The sequence below is a fragment of the Myxine glutinosa genome, chromosome 2, assembly GCF_964187855.1.
Source record: "Myxine glutinosa chromosome 2, kmMyxGlut1.1, whole genome shotgun sequence".
In the NCBI taxonomy this organism is placed as follows: domain Eukaryota; kingdom Metazoa; phylum Chordata; class Myxini; order Myxiniformes; family Myxinidae; genus Myxine; species Myxine glutinosa.
Genome location: NC_136262.1, coordinates 53,356,197 through 53,364,992, shown reverse-complemented (window position 1 = coordinate 53,364,992; position 8,796 = coordinate 53,356,197). Strand labels below are relative to the sequence as shown.

At 41.1% G+C, this 8,796-nt stretch overlaps 1 long non-coding RNA gene across 1 annotated transcript; it reads left to right on the top strand.

Annotated features, from left to right (window-relative positions):
- The first annotated feature begins 1,361 nt into the window (after window positions 1-1,361).
- Window positions 1,362-6,209, top strand: LOC137421793 (uncharacterized). Its single transcript, XR_010983406.2, has 3 exons — window positions 1,362-1,672; window positions 1,833-2,109; window positions 4,753-6,209. It is a non-coding gene; the product is annotated as an uncharacterized LOC137421793 (long non-coding RNA).
- The last annotated feature ends 2,587 nt before the right edge of the window (window positions 6,210-8,796 follow it).

Here is an 8,796-nt window from a genome sequence, read left to right as displayed (position 1 = left end):
ACCACTGAAAATACATCCTGGCGAGGGTTTGCAATCTCTGATTGCTCTTTTTCTTGTTTGTTTATGTTTTGATGTGGTAATAATCGGTGAGTCATCTGTGTTGTGTGTAAACAACTTAATTGAGATCCCTTGTGCCGGTTGGTAGAATATGTGCCGGTTTGTAAAGTGCCGGGTAACACAGCTTCACACACAGGATAACACAGCTCACTCATAAACGGGGACAGTGAGAATGAGGGAAAGAAAAAGTGAACAGAGTGAACTGAGGTGGGAATGAAAAAAATTGGGCTGAGAAAGAGGGGTGGGAAGGAAGCCATAAAAGAAGGAACGAGTGAGTAAGGTATTGAGACAGAACCGGAGAAAGGGAGAAAGAGGAAGGAAATACCAAGAAACATAGAAAAGGGAATTTTTATTAAATATTTTTTCGATATTTGTGCGATTTCTTGTTGCAAATAAGTCTTTCTGTTTGTCCCCCCCAGAAGTGGCTGCCAGCCCTCACTCAAACGGGAAGAGCATGGAAGGAAAGGAGGATACTGTAGTAGTAGAAACTATGGACAGGTTTACATTTCAGATTGGTGTACCTATAAGTATTGTGGCAGAACTGGTAGGTAGCTCAGGTACGGATGAGAGATTGTATATATGTATCATGATTGTGATGTCAGCGTGACGGTCTTGTCTAAAGGCGAGTGGCCTGTTGACGCCCCACTCCCCCACAAGGGTAAAAAAAGAAATTTCGTATAAATATCCCTGGTGATGACTGTTCCTGCTCCCAATGTTCTGGTTCACACTCCCTCCTGAGCCCCCACTTGTGAAATTAAGCCAATAAACTGATATATTGAAATAATTTGGTGTCGACAATGTAGTGCAAGCGTGATAGGCCAAATATCCTCCTCTTGCATCAAAGTTCCTCATGTATCTTTTTGTATTTCTGCAGGCACTCTATCAGAACAGCAGTTTTGGTTGGATTCAAATCCATGGGGAAACTATTCCATGATCAGAAAGCTCAAAGGGGTGTGGGGGGGGGGGGGGGGGGGTTCAATTCCAACTGTTGCAAGGTTCAATTACAAACCATGCCTTTAACTGTTCCAATAGCAAGACCCCTTTTCACATACATAAAATAACTTGACACCCCTTCAATATGTCAACAGCCAGGACATTTATTTTCTGCACAAGCAAACATAAGTTTGCTCAAACTTAGGTCCAAACTTGCAAAGTATTTGATGCAATGTTGCATTTCTTTAGGTTTGAGTCCAGGATAGATGAAGAGAGAAGAGATGATATTTTATCACATATTTCTCCTATACTGGAAGCTGTTCCCAAGGAAGGGTGGTGAGAAATAGCGAGAGACGAAAAATTCTGGAAACACAAACAGGGAGAGTGAGAATGAGGGAAAGAAAAAGTGAACCGAAGTGAACTGAGGTGGGAATGAAAAAATTGGGCTGAGAAAGAGGGGTGGGAAGGAAGCCATAAAAGAAGGAACGGGTGAGTAAGGTATTGAGACAGAACCGGAGAAAGGGAGAAAGAGGAAGGAAATACCAAGAAACCGAGAAAAGGGAATTTTTATTCAATAATTTTTAGATATTTGTGCGATTTCTTGTTGCAAAGAAGAAAATGCGCTACTTGCTCCTTTCCATTTCCTTGGGCATTCTCTTAACTCTGGCTGGCTTAACTCAAGGTAACAAAACTTTATGTATTGCTTTGTTTGATGCTATTTTGATGTGCTACTCAAATTCTGATGTAGAAACTTCATCTGTTTCATCCTCTGTTGATGTTACAATCAATTCACTTCCCTAATTGCAATTACATTGTGTGGTCTTTTCTTTTTGTCCCCCCAGAAGTGGCTGCCAGCCCTCACTCAAGGTCACTCTCCCAGCTCCATCCTGCCTGCGTGGTGGATGCGGGAAGCGGGCTGTGGCAGAGTCGAGGTTCAGGGAGAGTAGCAAAAGGGAGAGTGATGCAGAGAGCTCGTTGGAGGGAGCGCAGAAGAAAGCGAGTGGGAAGACGAGAAACGGGAAGAGCACGGAAGGGAAGAGTGTGGGCCATAAACAGGCCCAATGTTTCTTATAAACTCCCCATGGCCTGAGTTGAGAAGATGAGATGAAGGAGGATAAGGTAATGGATATGGAATATTGGATTTATTTCAACAAGCAGTTGGAAAAATCAGATAAGAATGTCCTAAAGTAGCAGTCAGAAATTGAGATGAAGATTGAAGTAAAGTTAAAGCTCTAATTTAAGACCAAGTTGGACACGACTAGCTTATGGATGAAGAGTTATGAAGTTAGATGTAATGCTTAAGATTGAATACAAATACAGTACTGTAAACATAGTGGAGGTTATATGGAAAATGAAGTTGAAGATGCAGTTTGAAATATGGTATAAAATTGGGATTAAAATTGAACTAAACGTTACTAAAAGCTTGTTTTGAATCCAAAAGTTATCTGCAGTGTTTGCGTGCAACATATCAAGCTTGGACGCATTTGCATGCAACATATGAAAGACAATTTGAGTTGCTGGAGATTAAGCTAGAAATAAATTAGGAGATGATATTGCAGATGAGATGAGATGAAGCATAAGATGAGACCACATTTGAGTTTATATTTTTATTTTTATTTTGAACAATCAAGGTTCATTGCAGAGCTGTGTGATTAGAAATGAACAGATGAATAGATATTTCAAGAGGAAACATACTGGCAGCAATGAATGCCATACACATGTAATGAGGCTTCCTGTACCACTTCCAACATGACAAAAAAACAGTGGCAACAGACGACAAGTTAATGACATATGGTGGACATAGTGGCAAAAGGTTGCGAGTCCAGGAACACTGACCCAATGAAGTGTAAACTCACAATGCGCAACGACTGGCACCATTGCAGTGGCACGGCAAAATCAATACAGGAAGGGCCGCTCCGAAAATTATTGGTCAAAGTGTGATGTAGATTGAGGGTAAGACTCCTCCATATTTGGAGAAAACATCCTCAGGCAGGGAATTCTATTATATCAAAAAAAGTAAATTTCAGATGAATTCGTTAATGGAGCCAAAAACTCCCACAAGGTCTCTCCTCGAACCGGTTCCAGTACAAGCTGTAGAAGTGCGACGAGATGCCAGTTTAGTACTCGAGGCAGACTGCAGATGGTACCCGATGGTATTCGGCAATTATACTCATACGGCAAAATAGTGTTGCGCCATCACCAGACGCTCAATGAAAATGGTCTCGGGGTAGTAGAACATGCCAACATCACTTCCAAAATATGGAGCGTGGGTCATGCTTTTGTTGTAGAGCAATAAAGCCTATACACCCATGATGCGCAATGCGCATGCCAAAGAGATAAATAGTTGGAGATAAACTATGAGTTTTATTTATCGTGATCTAAGGGTCAGGGAGTCTAATATGATTGTGCAGAAGTAGTGAACTTACCTATTTGCTGTCTAGTCTGGGTTCGATTCCTGACCCCAACTATAAACTGTCGGATTAGTGCTTTGCAGGCAGGGTATCGCATCACAAAGTGTACCGTCTCTTGGATGGACCTCAAGCTCCCTTCTGCTGGCATTAACTGATGGGCGTTAAAGACCCCTCAGTGTCTTTCATGTAGAATAGTTAACTTATCACCAGCACCCTGAACAAATTACAAACTCCTCGCACTTTCAGTAGAACGTTGAGCTTGGGCAACCTGTTCGTGAAAGACTTCGACCAAACACTTCACCCGGCCAACCCCACATGCAAGCCAAATAATTAGAACCATTGAAGAACTAGTAGATGTGAAGCTCTTGGAGGAGCTTGTACACAAATTGCATTCAGGACAAAGACATTAGTAGACATATCATTGTAGATTTACAGAAGACATAAAGAAGGCAATAGACAACCACATATAGGATTTGAACCCGAGTTATCTTGCATCATGAACTAGGGGTTCAGACGGGAACACTACCAAGACTGAATCTATTACAGGATAGTTCAGAGGAAGCATATTCACCTTTGAACTGCCTAGTCTGGATTTGATTCCTAATCCAACCATAAACTCATTCTGACAATTTGCAGGAAGGGTGTTAACACTGTTACATCATCCTTCAGACAGGATGCTACTAGAGTTGTAGTCTGCTACCATTTGCTGATGGACATGAAAGATCTCACGGTACCTTTCAGCAAGATTGGTCCGTCCTGTGCCAGTACCCTGGCCAAATTCCAATTTCCTGCCTGATCTACAGGTAACACTTCATCGGCACATCAGTCAAGCTTCCAGAAATGATGCAAACCACAGCCGGGTGCTGTATACACGTGATTGAATGTCGTTTGTGAGTTTTGAAATGAAGTTTATTTTAGCGATGCAGATGTTTTGTGATGAAATAATGAAGAAAATGCAGACGTATATTTATAATAAACAGGAATAAATTCCTGTGCGTGTGAAAAAATTCTGACAACCCGGGACTCAAACCCAAGGACCTCTTCGCTTACACAGTAGCAGCCCATTGAGCTATAGTATATCTTTGGGTTACCTCAGAAATTTCTCACACGAACACTACAAGCTTTATAATGGTTGACGTCTTACGTATTTTGGTTAATGATGCACCCCCTTACTGTGATTAATAAGGATGCCAGATAGAGTCCCATTACAGCTATTGCCGCACGATCTGGGACCAGAAAGTGCCATCTGCCACACACACACAAACATATATATGTTTATTTATTTATTTATTTATATAAGCCATGGATAGTATTACACTAACAGTTACATTCGCTTCCTTTTTTTCTGCAGAAGTTTCCTGGCAATCAAGAACCTCTGCATCATCATTATAGTTGATAGTTTTTGAACGTACAGCCTTGGGACAATTACAGAACCACCAATTTGCACCTATTTTCATTGTAGCCCATAAACATGCATGCTGCTGCCTTGTACAAAAGTGCATCAATGTAGGTGTGTGTTGATGGAAAGAGAAACATGCATGGAGTAACAGCATCCATCTGGATATACCTGTTATAGGTATAGATTGGCTTAGTTTTTAATTGTCATGTCATTGCCTTTTACCGATTGTTTTTGCTTTAAAATTTAAAACTTTTTAAAATGTCTATAATCGTAAATGAAATGTACTCAATATGGGAGCCGGAGATTTCTTCAGGACTATCTCTTTATTTTGTATGGAAATATGTTGGATTTTTTACACCTTGCCTCCTAACTTCTCTTTTATGCTCAACACATGCGCCTTTGCCTTGCCTTTCCTGCTCTTTCGCCCATCTCATTCCAAACTTCGTTCACGAGTCAACCCACTTATCCCACTCCTCGTTACCATCTTTTCCATCTCCTAAAACCCTTAGCTTGTCTTCTTTTTCTCAGCTATATTATGTGCAAAATCTAGGCTCATGGAAGAGTGAGGACATGGAGGGCAATATGGCAGCGTGCTGACAGCCGAGTGGATCAGTGGGCCCCCAGTTGGAAACAACATGGATAAAACGACCAGAAAAAGAGGAAGGAGAAGAGAGGCGGAAACAGTAACCTGCAAGTAAGAGGGTTAGTTTCTGGAGGGTCAATGGAGATATAAAAGATCACGGGTAGGGATGGTGTGGTGACCTCAATTGAAATTTTCTCAATATGGTCACAGCTTCATATGGGAACACCAACAAGACTTAATCTATTGTTTAATTTGTTTGGGTCCCAGAATAGTTCATAGGTAGCATATTCACCATTGAACTGCCTATATCAGCATCTCCCTCCCACCTACAGCACCTCTATACATACGTAATAAGGAGATGACCCATTTTTGTAGAAGGAGGATGAAAGAAGAAGGGAATGATACGTGGGATGAAGAGAAAGACAAAAAAGAGCATATATAGAATATATCATATTGTGTAGTATATTATATAGTCATAGTTATTGTATTTTGCAGTTATAATCGTTGAAAAAAAACTGTTGCATAGGTTGACTGAGCACCTTGTTTCGGAAATCATTGACAATCTGCAATATGGAGAAGCACGATGGATGTGCGGTGCGGTGCGACCGTAGTGCAGCATTGGCAGTTAAAAGGGGGTTAGTTATGGAATGTTGAGTCGTTCCTTAATCCAACGTTTTCAGCATGGCCTAATTCAATTCTGGCACCCAGCATGGCACCACAAAGCTATCCTGTGTTTATGTTGTGTTGCACAAGGGACTTCACTAGCTCTTTCCTGTTGAGTAAGCCTGTCTTACCCTTGGCCGAATAAAGATCCTCGGTGATATGCTTTCCTGCTGATTGTGCTTTGTTTTTAGGGGATTTTTTGAACCTGGGGACTTGGGTTTGTGGATTTCCTCGAACAATAAAAGTAGGAAGCAGTCTCACAATAATGCAAGGGAGTTGTAAAGAGATGCATGCAAGGTAATGAACAATGGACTATCTGAGTTTGATTGTAGAAGATAAAATTAGACACAAGAAGACAATTGGGGATAAAACCAATGCTGCGGTGCGAGCCTTTCCATATTGTTCTGAAAGGCAACTAGAAATTTGGCATCGAATGGGCGGAAAAGGAAGAACTGTTGGTGAACCATTCAATAGTGCAATCATAGGTAGGAACTCTTCGATTGTTCGGCTAAATACTGGCACTTTGCCTCGGAGGAAAGAGCCCATGTCTTTGCTTGGCGCTTAGTTCATTCCTCAGTGACGCCTTTCATTCTTTACGACAGGCAGAATGGCCTAGAGTGTACGCATATTCGCCTCTGAGCTGTCTGGCCTGGCTTCGAATCTCGGCCCAACTATAAGCTGTCATCCCGGTTTTCACAATTAAAGATCCCAAGGTGTCCTGCGTGAAAAGTAAGCGAGCTAGCACTAGAAATCTCAACAAATTACAAACTACCGCACTAAACTATCGAGGGCACTGCATCAGTAGCACAGCCTCATCGTCAAACAATGATGCGACCATGCAGCCTTCTGCACGGCACATGTTAACATCAACAAGTTCTTAATAAGCTTATTAAGAGGGAATAGCCAATCAGCTCTCACCTCATCAATTACTCCAGGTGGCTAGGATTTCGATAAATTAACCCTCACCACAAATAAAATGCCAAATGTGAACAAGAACATGAAAAAGAAGCACATAGCTTCTTAATAAGCATCAACACTGGCACGTGTTAACATCAACAAGTTAACATATTAACATCAAGCATCAACATCAACACTGGGAAGAAGCGTTTCCACTCGTGTGTTCTGAGACTACATGTCCATGAAGGAAGTGCACCAATGATCTCCGTGAAGGTTTCCTATTGGGCATTTAACTCCTTTGGTAAGACTATCTCTTGATGCCTCTGTTGAAAAAAATTCCCTATATATTTGACATTATCTAAGACTCGTGGAGGAGCTTGTACATATATCATGTGCATGACAACGACACCGGGAGACATAAATGCACTCTTACATCAACGACAGAAACAATACAGTGGTGAATGGACATGTCAAAATGATATTTAGGATTTTAACCTGAGGGTTTGGATCAGAGTATCGTGTACTCAGGTATGGAGGAATGACACATAGTGTTTGGTCTTTGTGGAAGAAGGGTTTCCACTTTAGTGATCGGTCTAAGTTACACCGTCCCTCAATCGGAGTATGTCCTGGCTGCCACCATTAGCTGGTGGACATTGAAGATCCTACGGTGTCTTTCACAAAGAGTAGGTGAGCCTGGACCAACTACAAATTCCTGCCTAAAATCACCTCGAGTCGAACGTCAGGTCTGGCTGGCCGGTTCACGAAAGACCTGACTCTAACCCTAACTGCCCCACAAGAAGGTCAGATCAATCGGGGTGTTTATAAGACTAGTATAATCATATTCCTATTTCCTCCGCAAATGACGGTTAAAAATTAATGTAAATAGCAACGGTACCTGCCCTACGGGCGGGGCTCCAATTGGGAAGCCCAAATGAAAAGGCAAAATATCAGAAATTGAAGGCTTTTTTTATTTTAAACGATTCATATAAACATCCGTTAAAAAAAGGCACATGCAAATCATCAAAATCTAAACAGTATTTGTAGAATTTCAATAAAAGCCACATCAATGTTCATATCGGTAAATATTATTCCATCGTGTTTGGAAAAACTGGAAAATTGGAAAAATTTGAAAAAAAATGGAAAAACAATATAGCCTATTTTACTCCAGGGGGTCCCAGGATTACCCACCCAAAATTTCGTTGCGATCGGTTCAGCGGTTTTTGCGATACCTGGAAACAGACAGACATTTGGTGAATTATAGTAAGATGGCGTTCATGTATTGAGCAGTTTCTTACATCAAAACTTCAGGCCTGGACTGGGATGTAAAGTCGGTATTATTGTTCGAATGCGTCATTGACTCATCGAGGAAGAGCTGACAATGTACTGGGGTTACAAAATAAACAGGACATTGGTTCAGTTTGGAACAAACAAACAAACAACTCCACACAGAAATGATAGTCCTGGATGGTTACTGGGTGTTTTGACATCTGCTTTCACCAAATCCTCAATTGTATACTTCAATATTGTATCCATATAAGATTGAGTATGTGAAACCTTCACAAGAACTGGTGTAAACTTTGAAAGACAGCAATCAGCAATTTGAAAGGAAAGCAATCAGATAGAATCGTGAAACCATCACACATTAACCCTCTCCAAGTGCAGTGAGTGCTCCAGACAGTTTTGAAACTTAAAAAAAGAATTCAATCAACAATAGTCAAAGTCAATGCTTTAAACCAAAGTTGTCCTCAACACTCATGTCACACTCTCTCTTGTACAAAAAAGGACACCAATAATGGTTATCATGGCAACCAAGTCAGTGAAACAATCAACAACAAATGATTCACATTCATCCC